Source organism: Hemicordylus capensis, chromosome 14 (assembly GCF_027244095.1).
Source record: "Hemicordylus capensis ecotype Gifberg chromosome 14, rHemCap1.1.pri, whole genome shotgun sequence".
NCBI lineage: Eukaryota > Metazoa > Chordata > Lepidosauria > Squamata > Cordylidae > Hemicordylus > Hemicordylus capensis.
In genome coordinates this window covers 8,277,649-8,298,255 of record NC_069670.1, presented here as the reverse complement: position 1 = coordinate 8,298,255, position 20,607 = coordinate 8,277,649, and the positions used below count along the sequence as shown (strand labels likewise).

The 20,607-nt window shown below is 58.4% G+C and overlaps 1 protein-coding gene across 5 annotated transcripts in view; it reads right to left on the bottom strand.

Annotated features, from left to right (window-relative positions):
* The window catches only part of MEF2D (myocyte enhancer factor 2D), an 89,939-nt gene extending 69,873 nt beyond the window's left edge, over nt 1-20,066 (bottom strand). For 3 of the 5 annotated variants that reach the window (XM_053277873.1, XM_053277870.1, XM_053277874.1), the window contains exon 1: nt 19,591-20,066. The gene's annotated coding sequence lies outside the window, so the exon portion shown is untranslated. The remainder of the gene's footprint in view (nt 1-19,590) is intronic. The other 2 variants (XM_053277869.1, XM_053277872.1) reach the window with 1 other exon arrangement.
* Nucleotides 20,067-20,607: the final 541 nt, after the last annotated feature.

The following is a 20,607-nucleotide window of genomic DNA, read 5'->3' as shown; positions in this document are numbered from 1 at the left end:
AGTCGGCCTCTGGACAGCCTGGTCTAGGCCCACGGCTGGCTCCCTGGCGCCTGGGCTTTCTCAAGCCCTGCCGGAAACCACATTCAGAAGAGCACCGCTTTTCAGACCGGCCCACAACAATCACAGGAAGGGGATCCCTCGATGAGGAGGAGGACCTCCTCCTCCTCCTCCTCCTCTTCCTCCTCATCACCTTTATTTGTCAGCCGCCCCATCACAAACTCTTCTCTGGGCGACTCACAGCAGAGGATTAAAACATACTATAAAAACACAGAACACATTAAATCGTCACAGACACAGAAGAAGAAAATACAAAATGCAATACCAAGCAGCTTAAAAACTCATTTTAAAATTAGTTAACAATCAGACTCCATCTGAAAACCCAAAGTTAAAAGGCCTGGGTGAACAAAGAAGTCTGGACTACCAGGGCCACCCAGAGGAGGGCCTCCAAAGGTTCCCATATGGGGCAAGGCCCTCTCTCAGGTACCCCGGTCCCCAGCCACTGAGGGCTTGAAAGGATCAAACCAGCACTAACATGTCACCGGGCTGAGAAGCAAGCTTTCAGGTTCCACAGGTCTCCTCCTCAGGCTGGATGTTAAACAAAACAAGAGGGAGGGAGGGAGCTGAGGAGGACATCAAAGCCCCAAAGCCTACAGTTTGAGACAGTCTTTCAAAAAGAAGGCAAGAGCCATCAGGGAACCAGGCAGCAAAAAGGACAGGCATCAGGCTGCCTCCATGGATGTTGGAACACACACACACACACACACACACACACACACACACACACACACACACGGGCTCCCTTTTGGAAACAGAAGCCCCTTGCGAGGAAGATTACTAGCGACGGAATGATAAGCCTTATAATCTTTACATCAGCAAAGCTGGGAATTCATTTCAGGTAGTGCATTCAAGAAGCCAAAAGCCCAAAGTTGCAGCTAACAAACAAGAAGAATGATGATCTCTAACTTGCCTCCAAATATCGATATGGGTCATTTTTGTCCTTGCTCCCCTTGGACTGTCAGGGAAGACCTGCTTCCTTTCATCTTTACAAATACTTCCATCTGGTCACCTGGAGAAAATTCAGACTCGCCACAGGCGAGCAGGTGAGGGTCTATTTCTAGGCTAGCTGGGTTCCTGTGTCCAAGGATGAATGCCAGTCTGTAAATAACCGGGCTCTGGGGTACGAGAGGGGAAGGGGATTGAGAGGCCCTTTGGAGAATCATCCCATCAATATGTGCTTTTTCAGGCAACAGTTTTCGCAAACAGAAGAGAAGAGAAGAGGCACCTTGGCTAAGAATTCTGCCCAGAGTTTCTGCTGCAGATTCCAGCTTCTGAGAGGCTCCTTTGGAGACAGGGGAGGGTGTGCCAGGCCGCTCCCCCCCAACCCCGCACTCACGGCCGCAGACAGGCAATTGCACCCAGAACTCCGGAGCACCTTTGTGCAATCAAAAGCTCCCTGCGTGACTCTGGAAAGCAGCCTCCCCGGGGAAGCTCGGTCCAAGGGAACAGAAAGCAGGCTGTTTGTCTCCTCCTCCATTTGCGTCCAGCCGGCCTTGCTGGAGACAGCCTGGAACTGGCACGTTCTATTATTATTCTTAATCATACCAATAGCAGAGCTCAGAGTGAGCAACGTTTCCTGAAGAGATAGTAAACAGAGTTGAGGATGGGCTGGCCGGCTGCAGGTCCCTGCCCAGTCACAAGAAAGGCTTGGGTGGCACCAGCGAGGCAGCTAAGAGCTGTGGTTATTAGTCATGGCGGCGACCTGGAGCCTCCATGTTCAGAGGCAGCCTACCTCTGAATGCCAGTTGCGAAGGAGGCCTGCTGTCTTCACACGCCCTGCAGAGACAGCTGGCTGGACTCAAGAGGCCAGATTCGATGGCCTTTTGGCCCAAGGAAGAGAGCTGGTCTGCGGGCAGCAAGCCTGACTTGTCCCCTTAACTAAGCAGGCTCCACCCTGGTTGCAGATGACTGGGAGACTTGATGTGTGAGCACAGCAAGAGATTCCCTTTAGGGGATAATGGGGCCGCTCTGGGAAGAGCACCTGGGTTGAGGTTCCAGGTTCCCTCCCTGGCAGCATCTCCAGGATAGGGCTGAGAGATTCCTGCCTGCAGCCTTGGAGAAGCCGCTGCCAGTCTGTGAAGACAATCCTGAGCTAGGTGGACCATGGGTCTGACTCAGTAGATGGCAGCTTCCTAAGTTCCTGATCAAGCCGGGCTCTTCTCGTTTTTCCCCGTCCCCGTTACTCTACTTGTGGGGGAAACAACACCCGAGGACCCACGGCTGAGAACCCCAACAGACATGAATAAAGATCCCATCTGACCACAGCGTGTTGGAGGAGAGGGCCTCCAAGGCGCCTCTGAGCTCTGCGGCCTCTGTGCTTCCCAGGGGGAAACCCCTCCCGATATTGGCTTTAAAGGCCCCCGGCTCTTGAGCTCCCCCCTCCCCCCCGGGAGACCCAAAGCCCTCTGGAGTTCCGCTCCGGGCTGCACCAGATTACCTCTCTCTCGGTTTTGGAGCCTGCAAGGCAGTGGCCCAGCTGCCAGCTCCAACTCCTGCTCACCCAAACCCGTAACTGGATAATGAACTTACAACAAGATGCTAATGAAGCATTAGCCAGACAGCGTGTGAAAAGATTAGGGGCTGACCATTTGTGTGCAACCCCTTTTGGCACAGCCGGCCGGCCAGCTAACCAACCAGGAGGGGCCCAGGCAGCAGTGGGGGGGGGGCAGACCAGTGTGGGCACCTCCCCCCCAAAAAAACCTCCCCCTCTCTGCTTAAGCCAGGGGTAGGCACCCCCCAGCTGCTGCTGAACTACAACTCCCATCACCCCCTGCCAACAGCTGGAGAGCCAAGGGTGTCTGTCTATCCCCATCCTCTGCAGTAGTTTTTTACTCCAAGGGGGCACACAGCAGCACCCGCTCCAACACGCCCCCGTTTGCATTACAGTCACCCTCAGCTGCTGCACTTCAGGGTTCAGCAATTTGATGGTACTCTGCTCCTAGCCATGGAAGCTCAATTAGCAGCCAATACCCAACAACAGGTATCTTTCCCCTTCATTCCCATCACCTCCATTAGTGGCTGCAGCTTTCCTGCGTTAAATGACTTGGGACCCGGACCTGGACCCGGACCCTAACCCCTTCCAAGCAAAAATGAAAAAGGCGTCCCCCTATTTAATCCCTCCACAGAATCTGTGCCCCTGCCGCCGCTGCCGCCATCTTTTTTTTTTCTTCCCCTCAACTAAAAAGCTCCCTGCAAACATTAGTCTTTCCAGGTAGGAAAAAAAGTTGGCCAGGTGGCATTGTTAAATGGTGCCCTTCCTCTGAGGAGCACCCGGGGGGCACGTAAGGGTCTCCTGCCCCGGTTTTATTCTCACAACCCCTCTGAGAGGGAGAGCAGGCTGAGAAAATCATTGGCCCAGGGTGACCTAAGGATTCTACAGATGGTGGGGATTCGAACTCAGACCTCCCCAGCACTCAAAGCACTGAACACGGCTCTCACCCAGGTCTCGCCCCCGCCCCCGTCACGGCAGTCCTCCTCCTCCTCCTCCGCCACGGCCTTTTTCGAGTTGCTGCGATCAGAACCACAGGCAGCGATCCTGGGCGGCAGCTGCCTCCCTTTACGTGACGGCCTCACGATACGTGCAGATCGGTCCCCCCCTCTTCTGCAGAGTACAACCCAGTTCACCCGGCCAGGCTCCATCTCTTGGCAGAGCCAACCATTCCCTAGCCACGCCAAGCCATCCAGAGGGACCTGAACTCGGCACCCAGTGCAGAAATAGGCCGCCCGCAAGCCCCAACGGCGACACAGCCTTTGCAGAAACCTGGCCCTCGAATCCAAGCCCCAAAGCCCGGCGGCGGCAGCAGCAGCAGCAGGTGCAGCCAAGCGAGGGGGGGGCCCCCGCAGGACGCTGGATGCATTTCTCTTGGTGAGCAAATCCAATGAAGACGTCTGGAGACAGTCCAGCTGTTTACTGGTGACGCAAATGGGTGTAGAAATAATGGTCTGCAAGGGTTTTTCTCCCTCCGCAGGCATCCTCTGCTCTCTCTTTTATTTATCAAACCAAGATCCAGAACAGCCTGTTCCTCCCTCCCTCCCTCCCTCTGGCCCCACAACAAAAGCAGAAACCTCAGAGGGAGCCAGATGCAAAATACAATCACAAGGAATTTACGGGTTTAATCTCATGAATCTACAGGCATTAAAGATGGCGCGCAAGAACCACTCGGGGGACAGTTTCCTAGGGAAGGCGCCGGGAGGCGAGAGAGTCAGGCCAACAGCAGCCCCGCTCTAGCCAGGCCTCCCTTGGAACCCCCTGGCCAGTTCTGGGCCCGCACACCAAGGAGGGCGTTGAGAAAGCGGAAGGGCTTCAGAGATGGGGCGGAGGGGCCAGGAGACCAAGTCCGGCTGCTGCGAGGAAGAGGAGGCGGAGGGCAGAGAGGAGGAGAGCCGTCTCCTCCCAAGAGCTGAAGGGCTGCCACCGAGGAGGAGGGCGGGGAGCATTTCCGGGCACCGTGGAAGAATCCGCCTCATGCAGTGCAGGGTTCTCCTTCCCTGGAGGTTTCCACACCGAGGCAGGGCGGGCACCTGTCCGGGACGCTGGTGCCGATTCCTGCCCTGCGCAGCGCAGTGGACTAGAAGACCTCCGAGGTCCCTTCCAACACTATCCATCCTGCCGGGCAGCCCTCAGCACAAGCAAGGAGACCAACCCCTCTCCTTGGCTGCAAGGCTGGGCCTCCCCTTTCCCTCTTCCCCAAATCCAAGCAGCCGGCTTTGCAGAGGATGCCAACTGTTTGCTCTTTATGCAAAAACAGAGAAGCTCCTGGTTGCAGTCACAAAAAGTTAGGGAAGGGTCCGAGAGGAAGTGTCTTTGGACCCCACAATCTGCTCCGGCCAGGAGTTTGGGGCTGGCTTCTCTTCCTGAGTTTCTGTTTTTGCTGCCCACCGAGGACATGACTCAGCTTCTGCACAGCCCATGTGGCGATCTGCAATCCCAGGTGGGCAGCAAAAACAAGAGGTTGATCAGAACCTTGTTTTGTGGGCCGCCAAGCAGGTCAGGCCGGTGACCCGGGCTTGCTGGCTCACAAGTTACGCCGGCGTGCAATGCAGGGTCTTCCCCACATTCCCCACCCATCCCCAGCACCTGATTGTGGCCCAGAAGAAGCCAGAGCCTAACCCTCCCCCCCCACCACACAATGTCTGAAGGGGCCACTACCAGAAGCATCAGCAACCAAAGCCTTCTTCAGGGGTCCCACCCAGGTACAGGGAATCATAGCTGGGTAGATGGTCAACAGGAGCACACTGGACAGCATTGCCTTCCCAGTGGCAGCCCCTCCCTCTGGAACTCATTGCCACCTGGTCTTTGCGTAGCATCTGCCCTGGCAATTTTCATACAGGGTTTGAAAACATTTCATTTCAGCAGTCCTTTGCCAAGGTTATATGTGCCACTTCCATGTGGCTGGACTACAACTCCCATTGTCCCCAGTCACTACAGCCTTGGGATGATGGGAGTTGTGCTCCAACATCTGGGGACCCAAGTTTGAGAACCCCGGGACGAATCCATTAGGATCCTTTGATAACAGACTAAAGAGACAGCCAGTTCACCAGGCAACTCTCTTCCCAGCATTTCTTCTTTTCAAGTTTACACAGATTTACACGGGGATTCCTTGAATCAGCGCCCGACTGGCCCGGGCTCTATGAAATTCACCCCCCACACACACACCCCGCCCCACAAGAGGGGCCTGGAAGAACTGAGACAGGCTGGAAACCTCCTGGAGAGGTGAGACTGTCCAGCCATTTCCTGGAGCAAAAAATAAACGCGCCAAAAATAAACACAGAATCATAATAATAGCAAGACCATTTCCCTCCCGTTTGATTCCCCCGGGAGGTGGCGGGGCAGGGTTGGGGAGGGGGAGAGCCCCAAGTGTCTGTTGGGGGGGCTGCAATGACGCCAACTGGGAGGGGAGCGATCCCGCGCTGGGAGCTTCTCTTTCCTTGGCCCCATCTCCAGCCAGGGACACGGGCAGGCTTGCTCTCCAGAGCCATCCCCGGAGGGAGGCTGCCGGCCAGGAACGGGGCAGAGGCAACCCAGACATCTCGTGTCCACTGGCCTGGCTTCTCTGGGACTCTCCAGAAAGGGGGCCCCAATCCGGACTTTCCAAGTCCAGCCCCAAGGGGGGGGCGGGCCGTTCTTACTGAAGGCCTCCAAGAGAGCTGCAGGGGCCACGCCAGATGGCCCAGACATCCAAACACAACCCCAGAGAGACTCTCTGGGCCAGTCCGTCTATCCCAGGGAATAAGAGAAGCCCAAGAACTTGACTGGACACAACAGACAAGCAAGAGAACCAGGGAGGTTGATGCAGAAACACACACACACACACACACACACACACACACACACACTCTATACACATTTCCTTGAACTGAACCATTTGGGGTGGAAAACACTGAATCCAACAACAACAACATCAACAACAAACTGTGTTAGCCACCCCATAATTGTATTTAAATCCACCCCATGCTGTATTGATATCATATACACATATCACACGCTATAGAAATATGATAAATAAATAAAAACAAACAAAAAATAATTACCTGGGAGGCTCACAACACCACAGTAAAAGCATCCAATAAACACACATAGAACAAGACAAATCACAACAGAAAACAATACAAAACGAAATATTTTCAACCCTTTTTTTAAAAAAGCCTGAGAGAACGGAAAGGCCTTCCTTCTTTTGTATTTACTGTTTATATCCCACTCTTTTTATTTATAAACACCTCTCTATCCCACACTTCGTCCCCAGAGCCCAGAGCAGCATGCACGGTGGAGTTCATCCTCACAACATCCTTGGGAGGTAGGTCAGACAGAGAGAGAAGAGACCGGACCTGAGTTACCCAGCAGGTTTCAGGGCTGAACGGGGATCGGGACTTGTGTCTCCCCTGCCATAGTCCAGCGCTCTAACCACTACACCTCAGTGGCTCTCATGATTATCATCACTCCTGAGTGTGCCTTGCTAGCACAGCCATTCTCCGGGCTCCCTGGGGGCTTAGTCCCTGAGACCAGAATGGATGCGGCGTCCCCTAGCGTGCAGGCGCATACGCCCAGGAGCATGGGCATCAGGCGGTGTGCCATTTCAACCCCCACAGCTGCCAAGGCCTCCTTGGATGGCAGGCCAGGGAGCAAGAGCTCTCCAGCACCAGCACCAGCACCCCTCGGGGGTTTTCGATCCGGAGGAGTGTCTGCAGAAGAGGCCTGCACACATGCGCAACAGTCTCACACCCCAGGGACGAGGGGGTTGCAAGCCCGGCCCGGCCGTGATCCGTGAAACGCCGGAGGGCACCAATGATCAACCAGGAGATTGCAGCCGGGCTGCGGGCGGAGCTGGGCCTCAGTCGCCTTCGAGCACTGCTGAAAGAGCTGGAGGGCGCCTCTCCCGGCCAGGATGGCAAAGGGGCTTGGGCTCTCTCTCCCCCCCCAAGATCTGGACAGGGTCCCCCAAGAGCCAGGCCAAGTGCAGGAAAAGGGTCCCCGCCTCTCCTGGCCGGCCTGATCGCGCCATGGAAAGAAAGCGACTCCCAGGGGGCTGGGCCGACGATGGGGCGCGCGCGGGGCTCTCTTCTCCCTTCCCCCTGGGTGCTAGTGGGTGTGCTGTTTTCATAAAGGGTTGCCATGGGAACCGGCGAGGATGCGACTACAGCCTCGGAGGAGAGTGCAGGCGGATGAGGGGAAGGGGCAGGGAAGTTGGGGCGGGGGGGGGGCAGGAATCAGAGGAGCTCACTCCAACCAGCCAAGGCTCCCAGAGGAGGGAGGGAGGGAGGCGAGGCGGTGGTGGTGCAGCAGCAGCAGCAGCAGGGAAGTGGGGCAGGCGGGCTGCTTGGTGGCCCCTCAGGCCCAGTGGCTAGAGCAAGCCCGAGGCGGAAGCCAGAGGCTCTCCGGGGCTGGCAGAGCTGCAGCGAGTCGGGAGGCCGATGGGCGACCTCAGCCAAGGTCAGCCGCTGCTGCTGCTGCCGCCGCCGCCATGCCTCAGTTTACAAGCGCTCCCGATGCAGCCCTGCAGCCCCATCCCGGCCCTGACCTCCTTTCGAGGGAGGGCCGGGACGAAAAGGCCTTATGTAAGGGAGCCCAGGCAGCGGCAGGCAAGCGGTACCTATTATTTATGACCTATACTTAAGGAAGCCTTCACTCCCCAAGGGGCCAAGGTCAGGCCAGGGGAGCTGCACAACCCCCCCACCCCGCCCCGCCCCACCCGAGCTATAAAGTGGAAGCCAAGCATCTTCTAAGGAGGCCAAACATCCCTGGAGGCAGAGCAAACCCCTCCCAGCCCGAGGGAGCTGCTGCTGCAGGCAAGCCTGGCAAAGAGGAGGGGAGAATCCTCGGGCTGGACGGGCTCCCTGGAAGCCATCCAGTCCACCCCCTGCTCGATGCGGGACATCCAGAGCTGGGCCATCATCCCCACAGAGACCGCTTGCAAGCCGGCCGGCCGGCGGGGGGCGGGCCTGCAAACGAGCCCCCCACCCCCAGGCAACCAGTTCCTTTGCTGAACGGGGCACTTCAGGAGTTCCTCCCAAGGTGCTGCTGGAATCCACCCTCCTGGAACTCAAAGCCCATGAGATCCACTCTCTGCCCTCTGCTGCGTGACTGGCCTTCAGGGGTTTGGAGATGGAAGGTGAAGAGGGCAAGCTTTTTGGCCAGGCACAGGCCCTCACTGCCTCTTGCAAATAACACACGCACCCCGCACCCCGCACACACACACACACACACACACTTCCACAAACATAGGACGCTGCCATCTACTGAGTCAGACCCCGGTCCATCTAGGTCAGTATGGTCTACCCAGACTGGCAGCGGCTTCTCCGAGGTTCAGAAGGCGCCACCTCGGGAAACCGACAGAGATGACATCGTCGGAGTCCTCGGCCTGGATTCCAGTATGAATCCCACCTATTTCCTATCCAGTTGTTTTAAAGAACTATTCATTTGTTACCTGCTACTTTGCCACCAGCACACACAGCCCTTTACAAAGGACAAGGGGTCAGGTCTCTGCCCCAAGCAGCTTACAATCTACAGTTTACCATGGGGAGCAGAGGAAGGGGGGGTTTCTGCATGTAGAGGTTAGGGTGAGCAAAACAGCTCTGCTGAATTGTGCCTGTTGAAACCTGTTTCACTGGATTGCCTGCTTTAAATGTTTGCACATTTGTATATTATTTTGTTTCAGATTGTTGCAGCCTGTGGTCACACAATAATGATACATTACAGCTAACATACACAAGCTTAAAATGGGCACACTCCAGCCAAACTCGGCATCATGCACCTCGGCTGACGGAGCAGAGAAGCACCTTCTTAAGTGGCAGTTCTCTTGTATTTAGCAGGGGGAGAGCAACTGGCCCTATCCAGCCCCAGCACGGCATCCCTCCAGAGGTTGTTGCTGGTGTTACCTTATCAGTGGCTGTTGCTGGTCTTATCTTTCCTTTTTAGCTGGCGAGCCCCTTGGGGACAGGGAGCCATTTGACTTACTTATTGACCTCTCTGTTGGGGAACTCTTGTTGAAAAGCTGTATATAAATACCCGCTGTATCCGTAGTGGGAAAGGCGTGCTTCCCACCCCACTCAGGCCTAGTACCTTGCTCAGTCCACACCTGGCCTGGAAAGCTAGCCTCCCAGGGAACAGGCTCCGCCAAGCATGCTGGGTTTCGGTGTGCAGAATCCCCCCCCCTTTTCAACAAGAATGCTTCCAGGTAGGGAAGCATTCAGTCCCTGGGAAATGGAAATCTGGCTCAAAGTCATGACGGGATCCTGCCACAGGCAGAGGCATCAGAGAGCCCCCCCCCCCCCCCCGGATAGCCACTTGCCGAGGAGGAGGGTGCAGAGGGCAGGAGCTGGGCCAGCCCCGAATTCCAGGATGAGAGATCGACGCCCTGTCCAGGGAACCCGGGTGGGGATGAGGGGGCGAGAGGGTCGGCCAGGCTCAATTCCTGGCAGCATTTCCCGGCAGACTTGACTTCTGCCTATTTCACAGACTTGCAGCCTGCCCACCACCCAAGTCTCTAGGGAGAGGCTGAAACCTCGCAAGGCTGCTGCCAGTCAGGGTGGGCAAGACTACGCTGGGTGGACCAAGGTCCGGCTAGTTATGGGGCAGCTTCCACGGGACGCTGGAGGAATCCTGACATTCTGTGCTGCTTGGTCTTTGGCCTCTGGCTTCAGCACCGTCACCGCTGGCACTTTTTCATAGGTTTGCCCTTTCCATGGCCAGGCAGGCAAATTTGGGTTCCCAGAAATCCGGGGGGGGGGGGCACAAACGCCACAGCCCTGGGGAACACCAACATTCCCCACGTCTGTCTTTCTCTCTCTCTCTCGTGCCAGCAAGGGCTTATTTGCTTTTTTTCCCCATGTGCCAGTCCCAAATTTAGCAATATCATAAGCTGGGTCATAATTTTAAAAGGGGGGGCCTTGTGCCAAAACGCAGCCCGCAAAGGAACTGTTTGTGTGGCAGCCACCTCAGCTACACTGCCATTCGCTCCAGCATGCCAACTGACCGCGACAGCTTGTGGTTCTTCCTGCTCTCCCATGGGTGCGGGGAGGGGGTGGGGAGGAAAAAAGAAAAATCCCAAAATTTTGCTAACTTGGCAAAGAGGCACCTTTTAACGTGGTGATTCTTTTTATTTAGCAGGAGGAGAGCAACCGGCCCTCTCCACCCCCGGCACAGCATCCCTCCAGTGAGTGACTGTTGCTGGTGTCTATCTTAGGTTTCTTTTTAGATTGTGAACCCTTTGGGGACAGGGAGCCATCTTAATATTATTTATTATTTCTCCGTGTAAACCGCCCTGAGCCATTTTTGGAAGGGCGGTATAGAAATCGAATGAATATATCAAATAAATAAATAAAGGAGCCACAACTTGCCACTTGGACCTCCCCCTCGCCACCCAAGTGCCCCGTTCCGCCAGTTCTGCCCCAGAATGCCACCAGAATGCCGCCGCTGAGCAGGCCTTTCAACAGTGCTGCCCAGACGAGTTTGAACAAATCACAATAAGGACTAGCTACTTAACTTTGCAAAATAGAAACCAATGGAAACGGAGGTTCTTGAGAAACTGAAGCCCACACACCAAGTGGCATTCCAAGCTTGCAGACAGAGAGGGTTTTCTTGCCTCGCTCTCCAGATTCAGAGGCCAAAGCAGAGGCCCAGCTGAGATGGGTTTAAAAGGGAATGGGACAAATTCACAGAGGAAGAGGAGGCAGCCTCTGCACTCGTGCAGGGGTGCAGCAAGGTAGGAGTGGGCCCTGAGACAAGAGGTGACGAAGAGAGACCCCTTTCTCCTCCTCTGCAAGGACACCCAAGCAGACCCAGCACGACTCTCCTTTCGCTCTTGTGCCAATAATATCGCCCCACCCAGACACTGGCACACCAACACTTCCACGCATGCACTCCCCAGGCCTCAAAAATATGGCCTAGTGGTCGATTTAGGACCGGGGGATCCGAGTTCAAATCCCCATTCAGCCACGAAGCTCATAGGTGACTCTGGGCCAGTCACGTATCTCTCAGCCTAACCTACCTCACAGGGTTGTTGTGCGGATAAGCATAACCATGTACGCAGCTCGGGGTTCCTTGGAGGAAGAGCGGGATGCCAATGTAAAAATAAAGCAGGAAATAAAAGATGTAAGCCTACCACAACCAACTCATAGCCATACAACACCCAAAGCGATGAATGAGCCGTCACTGCCACCCCAAAGCTACTTCTCACAAAAATAAAAAACTGAGGTTCTTCAGAAGATGACATCCGTCTCCAGGGCCACGCTCCTGCGGGGGCTGCCTTCGACTGAGTCAAGCCCTCGGTCCTCGTAGCTCAGCACAGCCTCCACTGGCTGGCAGCAGGACGGGAGTCCTTCCTATGCCCGGGATTGGACCCGGGGCCTTCTGCACGCCACGCAGACGCGCAACCCATGAGCAACGGCCCCGTCCGCCAAGGAGGGGTGGACCCCACGCCCCCTTGTGCACAGAGGAAGCGGCCTCCTTGGTGGGTGCCGCGGGCTCAGGCGTGCCGACACTGACTGGCAGCAGCTCTCCGGGGTCTCAGGCAGGGGCCGGACCCTTCCCCCCCCTCCCCGGGCCTCTTGCTCTCGGGCAGACAGACCAGCCCCAGCTCCTGAAGGGGAGGCCTCTGAACTGAAGGCGTTTGAACTGAAGAGGAGGCGGTTTCTCGGGAGCGCACGTCTGCATTTGCCCGAGGTTGGCAGCAGCGCCTGTGCAGGGCTGTGCCCAGCGCCTTGTGGTCCAGAAGCCGCTGCCAACTCACCCCAGGCTTCCCTGACTCCCAAGCCGGCCCTTTCCTCAGGCGGCCAGGGCACGGCTCCAGGCTGCCCACACGGCCAGCCATCGCCACTCCTGGGCTAAGAATAGCCACAGCCGCCTGCAGAAGACGCCCAGGCCCCCAGCGAGGGGAGGGGAGCTCGGAAGCGGCGTTCTGGCCCCCACACCTTCCTGCCTGCCTCGTCTGCGCAAACCGGGTGGCCGGAGCCCGAGTCAGAAGTCAGGGTCGGACTTCTGGAGAGGACAAGCACGGCTCTCCGGACGCCCCCCAGTCCCAAGCCAGCTTTGGGCTTCCTCAAGCCCCGATCGTTGGGGGAACATCGGAAGCCGCCTTCGTGGCCCATCAGAGCAGGGAGGGGTCTCCACCAACTCCAGCCCTCCTCCTGCAGATAGTGGGCCTACCACTCCCATCATCCCTGGCTATTGGACACTGCGGCTGGGGATTATGGGAGTGGTAGTCCAAAAAGAGCTGGGGGGGTGGCCTAAGTGGAGCAGGCCTGGCCCACCCTGACCGGCAGCGGCTTCTCCGGGGTTCCAGGCAGGAGCCCTTCCCCGCCCTGCCCGGAGAGGCTGCTGCTGCTGCTGCCAGGGAGGGAACCTGGAGCCTCCGGCACACAGCCCTGACCTCAGTGGACCTGGATCTGGGTGGGAGACCCAGTGGGGCTGGCCTCAGTCTCCTCATCTGCAACAGGGGGAGATGATTCATGACCTACCTCGCCAAGGCGGCTGGAAAGCTAATGGGCAGGCTTGGGAACCATCCTGAACGTGGCAGCGCCATACAGTGAGAGGAACCATTAATCGGAGCAATTAAATCGTTATAATATGTTCAGGCTCCGAGTTGCAGATGAGCAACCTGGCATGCTGGCAGGCCTGCCCGGCCTTGACCGCAAGAGCCAGCTGGAAGAAGACTGCCCTCTCCAGCTGCACGCAGGCTGGTGCCTTGCTGGCCATGTGTCCATGTGCACATGCGCTAGCAAATGTCATACATCTCCCCCCCCCCGCCAGATTTTACTTCGCGTTTCCCTCCTGAATCCTGGGAGCCAACTGGCAGGAGGCTCAGGAGAGAGGAGGGGAAGTCGTTCTTCACACAGTGCGCCATTAACCTGTGGGGCTCCCTGCTGCAGGATGTGGCCACAGCCTCCAGTTGAGAGGGCTTTTAGAAAGAGGATGAGGCCAGTTCCTGGAAGACTGGGAGGCTGCAGCCAAGAAAGGGGCTGGCTCCTACAGTCAATAGGAAGGATACTAGCAGCGGGGTGGGGTGGGGTGGCGGGGGGGGTAGGTACATGCACCCTTCCTCTGGGCCACAGGAACAGAGGAAGCTGCCACCTACTGATGTCTTGATGCTTTTAAGATATAGGAACAGAAGAACAGAGGAAACTGCCATCTACTGAGTCAGACCATATCTTCAGGTCCGAGGTGGGCTTTGCTTCTCTTTGGGAACTCTGGAAAGAGCAAGAGGCAGCAGGCCGGCCGAGGAAACCAGGACTGCAATTCATGAGGGGGGGAGTTCCCAAGGAGAGGAGACTCTGAATCCCAGCTGGAAACTCAGGCCCTCCAGTCCCAGCAACCTTCCGCAGAAGCAGCTGACCTGCTGCTCCTCACAGGCGGGCCCCGTCTTGCTGCAACTCATCACCAGGCAGCCAAGGGCAAAGGCACCCACGTCCCTGAGGTCTGCCTGGCAGGATGCAGCCAGGCGCCACAGCAGGGGGTGAGGCGGGAGGGTGCCCACTTCCTCAGCTGTCACTTAAACGGGGCTCCACAGCTTTTCGCACAGAAACCGGCCCTCGCCCAGACTGTAAACTGTTGACAGCCCCTCGAAAAGAAAAACCCCGGTAATCTCAGCCCTGAACGGAGAACTTGGAGGACAGCAAGAGATGGCAACAAGGCAGCAAAACGGAGTCTGTTTGCTTGCTTGTGTTTAAAAACCCGCCACACTTTTCTCAAAGCACATCCGAATTTGCAGTCAATTTCACCCACCTTGGGTTTTTGCAACTGACAGAGAATTCTGGCTTGGCAGAGACTGAGTTCCTGCTCAGCCATGGGGCAAAGGGGCAGGGCCTCTGCTTGGCAGGCAGAGGGGCCCCGGTTCCCTCCCTGGCGGCAGCAGCAGCTCCAAGACAGGGCTGAGAGAGAGACGCCTGCTGCCTGCAGCCTGGGAGAAGCCGCTGCCGGTCTGGGTAGATAGTACTGAGCTGGGTGGACCCAGGGCCTGACTCGGTAGAAGGCAGCCCCCTCTGCTCCTGGTCGCTAGCTCAAGCGGGACAAAACATCCTGGTCGGAAGAAGCCATCGCTCAGGACCCAGACCAGGCTCTGGCAGGCTTTACAGAGGCCTGCTTTCATTTTCTGTCCCTTTGCCTTCACAAATTCACTTCTGCCTCTGGGGCGCAGCAGCCTCTGGGGAGAAAGCGCTGGCTATAACCGCGGTTGGCCAGCCAGAAAGCACACTAAGCCATGGCTGGTACAGCAAATGCCTTCAAACCCTGGTTTGCTGCCCGGCCAACTGCAAAGGGCGGCCTGTTAATGTGGACCAGCTGCCCTCCACGTTCTGGCAGGAAGTCTGAATGGGGGCACCATTTCCCTAGCCTACCTCGCAGAGCTGTTGTAAGGATGCTGGCTCAGACCCAAGCACGTCTATCGAGTCCCACACCCCATTTCCCACCATGGCCCACCAGAGACTGCTGGGAAGCCCCCAGGCAAGAGGCGAGGGCAGGCCCCTCTCCCGCTGTGGCGCCCCTGCATCTGGCATTCAGAGGCCATCAGGACTCTGACCACCCTGTCCTCCACGAATTTGTCTAAGCGCCTTTTCAATCTGCCTAAACTAACGAATCTCCGAGCTGCACCTCAGCAGTCAGACATCGCAGTGGTCCAACAATCCCCAGCTGCTAGAGTGGGCATGCCCCCCCCCCAAATTCTGGGTTTCACCTGGATTTTAAGCATCTCACCCAGATTTGCCCAGATTTCAGCTTTCTTTCTTTCTTTCTTTCTTTCTTTCTTTTAGGCTTAGCTCCAGCCCTTGTAGAAGCGGAGTTGTGGAGCAAAACGTGCAGCCACTCTTCTGCTCAGAAATTATTTTCAAGCCAATTTACATAATATGCAAATAGGGCAAATTTGGAAAACCAGAAGAGGGCCACGCTACCAGGCAGGACTGGGAGAGACTCCTGTCTGAAACTCTGGAAAGAAGCCGGCACAGTCAGTGTGGACAAGGCTGAACTGGACGGCACAAGGCGTCCGACTGGGTTTAAGACCGTATCCTGTGGCCCCCTCATCTCAGGCCAGTGAGTTAGTTCAAGCTCTTTTGCAGAATTTCACACACACACACACGCGCGCCACTTCTCTTCTGTGAAATCAAACCATCTCAAATGCGATGAACAAAACCATCCCAGCGGCCCCCCCCCTCCAGAATCTCAGCCCCAAACACTCTCTGGCTGGTTTCCCTCCTCAGCTAGGCCAGGGCAAGCTCACGGCACAGGCAGAGGGAAACTGGGTGGGGACTTCAGATGTCCACACATTGCCCGGGAGACAGAAGAGCAGATTTATTTGAAACACAACAACCCTAGTTTGCAGAGAGGCGAGGGACACAGAAGCCAAAGCGCTTTGAACATCACCGCAGCAAGTTCGACAACAGATTTTTTGATGCCCGAGACGACGACGCGCTCAAGAAAGGAAACCGGAAAAAGGAAGCAGCGGCGGCGGCAGCAGCAGCAAGCTCCACAGCTCAGCTGAGTTAGAGGCGGCGTTGGTTGGCGGCGTCACAACAGGCAGGCAGTGGAGCCTAGCCGCCAGAAGGAAGGAAAGAAGGACGGACAGGGGGGAGAGAAGATCAGGCAACCAAGACAGCATCAGAGACCGGCCAGAGATGCATGGGGCACCCATGGAAAACCCCACATGTTCAAGAGTCCCATTTACACACACACACACACACACAGCGCTTGCCATCCGAGTCCAGCTCACTCCGGTCAGCGGACTGGTCTTAAGGACAAGAGTGGTTGCCAAAATGCCAGAGTTCAGGGACACCCAAAAAACTGCCCCCCCTCTCAGAACCTTCGGCAAGCCAAGCAGAGGCTACGGCCGGAGAAAGACAATTCTTAAAAAAAGAAAACCAACAGAATAACCCAGAGGCAAACTCAGCCGCTGGGGATGTTTGCACCCCCCTCCTCCACAACAGGGTACCTACCCAAGGGGTACACCAATTGGTTTGGGATGCTTCCCCCATCACCTACAAAGCAGAAAGGGGGCACCCACAGGGCCCAAGACACCCCAACGAGAATCAGAAAGGGAGACATCTGGAAGTCTCTCCCTAGATATGACGGCACGAAGGGGGCCCCCAAATGGCTACGCTTCTTCCAGGGAGCTGAAATCCAGCACATCATCCATCCAGGACAAGTAGATCACTAGAGGAGTCTGGAATTAGGATGTTGCAACACCTAACAGTCAAAACTTGGGACACAATGTTTTCCAAGCCTTTCCAGTGAAGACAAGACAAGACAGGCCATGGGGCAGACTTTTGGACTGTGGGGGCTCCAATCCTTCCTTGGTTACCGGCAGCGGCAGCCAAGAGGTGCACCTCTGCTTGGAAAACCGTCTCCTAGGGTCCTAGAAGAAGCGTCTGCTACACAAACACGCAATGCTATAAACACAACAAGGAAAACGGTGTGTGTGTGTGTGTATAAACAAGCAAGCGTCGAAGGAAAACTGGATGCCGGAAGCCCAGGGCTGTCCGCGATGTAAAAATGCACGCCAGGCCTCCGTGTTTGTTTGCACAGGAGAGTCCCAACCAGACAAAGCACCCGAGGAAAAGGCACGCAAAAGGAGGCCCACCAACACCAATGCCTAAACTCACATGGGGAACAGTTTGAGAACACCCCCAGGCAGACCACAACAAATCAAGAGCACGTGACCAAGGCAGCCGACAGAAAGGGGGGGGACACACCATCACCACAAGGGAAAGAGAGGGCGCACACACCAATGCAGACATGTCGGCTCCGCTCTGCTCCTCCCCAGCCACAGACAACGGCTCCCTCTCTGAAAGGAGCAGCCCCCTGCATCGCGGGCACTGGGCTTCCCCTCCAAGCCTCGGTCAAAAGGCTCGTCCCTCCCTGCCGCCCACCCCATCATCCACTACAGCAGGGGTGACATCCAGTGGGGCGGCCCAGGAGGAGTGCGTCTCCCACGGCCTTCCCTTCCAAGAAGCACACCAGGCCAACCCAGGTGGCCCCCAACATGCCGAGAACCCAGGGAGTCTGGCTGTTTGCTGCTGAAACCCACCCAAAGGGCACCCTTTCGGCACCCTGTCTCCGCAAGCAGCACATCCAACTTCTGAGGGAAGTGTGGAAAAGAGCAAGCCTTCAGGTCAGGCAGAACCCCTCACTTGGCTGAATGAAAAGCTCCGTGTGCAATGCAGAAGCTTGCACAGCGGGGAGATTTTTTAGAAACCTCACCCCATGAAAGAGGTTGAGTGGCTCCGAGCGGCTTCTGTGACCAAACAGACCTCAAACGATTCATCATATAAAACACAAGAGTTTGTTTGGGGCTTTAAGGTGTCGTCATCTTCATGACGAAGACAAAACCCTTCGCCTGGATATGGTTCCTTTCCTCCGCACTGAAACCTCTCCACATGCACAACAGCTCCCATCACCCCCAGGCCATTGGGGCTGGGGATGATGGGAGCTGTAGTCCAACAACCTCTGGGGACCCAAGTTGGAGAACCCCTGGCCGTGGTGATTCCTACAACCAACCTGCAAGGTAGGCCAGCACTGGGAGGCAGCTCCTTGGAGGAGACGACCAAGTGGGGCAGGGCTGTCGGCCAGCTGCCCTGGGGAGCCCCACAAGCAGGGCTTCGCAGGAGGCCTCCCTGCTGTCCGTTCCCCACCAACTCATATCCAGAGCTAGACTGCGCTGGTGCGTGGATGTTCCACTGGCTGGTCACAGCCAAGAGGCCCCCTGGCTGAAGCACGGACTTCTTTTTTCTCCAGGGGGCTCTGGGGAGGCCTCGGCGTTCCTAGCCCAGGCCCCAAGCCACCACGGCCTGCCACCCTTCTCAAGGCAGCCCTGGAGAAAGGCTGCGAACTGGGCCTGGGGAACAGCCGGCGGTGCCCGGCCAGCCGGCAGGCAAGGAAGGGGGCAGCACAGGGCAGGGTGGCGCTCCAGTGCGGCTGCGCCAGACACGGGGCTGGGCAGAGTTTCACGACTGATCCCTCCCGGCAGCAGCCTCCAATGTCAGTCCACACACACACACACAGCACGTGCTGCCCCGGTGGGAGCAGTCCCAGAGGAGGACGCCCACGGGGGGGGGGAGACCCCGGCAGCAGGCCACCCGGCAAGGGGGGCTCCAGCCCCCCACCCAGCCCCACGGCAGCTCCCAGAAGCTGCCAGCACCGCCTCGCTAGGCCTCCCTCGGCTCTCCTGCAGCTGGGGCCAGGCAGGAGGAGGACGACACTTGCCCCGGGTGGGGAGGGCTGCTGGGGGCCTTCTTCGGAAGGGAGCCACCACGCCTCCCGCCCCCCCAGACACACACACACACACACACACAGAGGCCCCCTCCTCCCCCCCTCTCCAGGCCACGTCTGGCCCCTGGCCTGAGCCATCCTCGGGGGGGGGGTCCGGCACTCTGCTTTCAGGCAGGTTCCAGGAGTGGCCCTTCCCCCCCCCCCCAAACCCCAATCACACACACACACACCCCTTTTCAGAGATGCCCGGATATGGGCTCGCCACGGCCCAGCTGACTGCCTTCTGCCCCCCCCCCAGACCCTCCTTCGCACCGGCCCCTTCCAGCGCCCCCCCCCGCGCCCAGCCAGGCCTCCTGACTTTCTTCCCTCTCTCAATACGCCCCCCCCAAAAAAAAAGAGGAGGATCCTTGTTCCAGCTGTTACTTCCCCGGGAAGTTCTCCACCGCCCACCGCCTGCTTTGGAGGTCCTTCTCCCGTCACCTGACCTCCTCCTCCCCCAAAGAATCCCCCCCACCATGCCCCCCCCGAAAGCTGCCCTCTCTCCGGCCCCCGCTTCCTCTCATCTTGCCGCAGCAGTTTGGGGGCTGGCTTGCGCTTTCCGCGGGGGAGGGGGGCGCGGAGGATGTCGGCGAGGCCGGGAGCCCGCGGGGGTGGGGGGGTGGGGGTCCTCCTCCTCCTCCTCCTCCTCCTCCTCCTCCTCTCCCGCCTTTGCCGCCAACACCGGAGAAGACAGAAGCAGCCCCCCTCCTGCTCTGCGCCCCCGCCCCCGCCAAGAACCACCACCACCACCGCCCAGGAGAAGCAGCTGCCGTTCCCGAGAGAAGGCGCCGGCCCGGGCGCGCACTCACCTCGCCTGCGCGCTCGCCTTCCTCTTCGCCTGGCCGCGAGGCAGCAGCGGCCGGCGGGCTCCCGGGTCGAGCGTGGGGCGCCCCTCCTGGGGGGACCAGCCGAGCGGGACGCGGGCGAGCCAGCAGCGCCCCCCACCGCGGCCGGGCAGCGAGATGGGGGCGGGCGGGCGGGGGGGAGCGGGGCCCTTCCCCAGAGGCAGCGGCAGGCAGCCGCCCGGGACCCAGCGCTGAAGCGGCCGCTGCTGTTGCTGCTGCTTCCTCCTCCTCCTCCTCCTCCTCCTCCTCTTCCTCGCCGGAGACGGGCTGGGGGGCGCGGGGGGGGGCTCTGGCTTCCGCTCCTCCTCCTCCCTGCTCGCCTGCGGGGGAAGGGCTCCGGCCAGCCGGGGGGGCGCGAGGCGAGGAAGGCACGCAGCGGCGGACGAGGAGAAGCAGCCGCCGCCACCGCGCGCTACAAGGCTGCCAGCAAGAGCAGCAGCAGCCGCGACTGAGGCGGCGGGGGGGGGGGGGGAGGGAGGCGGCGGGGCGGCCAATCGCCGGGCCCGGGCCGCGGAGGGGCGGGGCCAGCCGGCAGCGGAAAAAAACACCCCCTCCCTCCCCCCTCTCTCGCTTGACGGCAACGCGTCCCTCTCGGTATCCTTCCGCCCGGAGCAGGAGCCGGGGTCGGGCGGCCGAGGGGGGAGGGAGGCAGGCCGCCTCCAAAGGGACCAGCCCCGAGCCCCGCCCTGGACCCCCGCCCGCCCCCGCCCGCCCCCGCCCCCCGCAGTCCCCCTGGGGAGGGGCAGGCAGAGGCTCCGGCCCCCTTCAGACCCCACTTCTGTCCTTTCCAAGGGGGAGGAGGCCGCTGCCAGCCCGCGCAGACACGGCGGAGCTCGGGAGAGCCAGGGCCTGGCTCGGCGTGAAGGCAGCTGCTGCCTCTGCTCCTACCACGCAGCAGCAGCAGCATCTGGCCGGGCCTGCCCTGTTGGGGGGGAGGGGGGCGATGCTGGTGGCCCCGCCAGGGAGAGGTGAGCAGTTCCT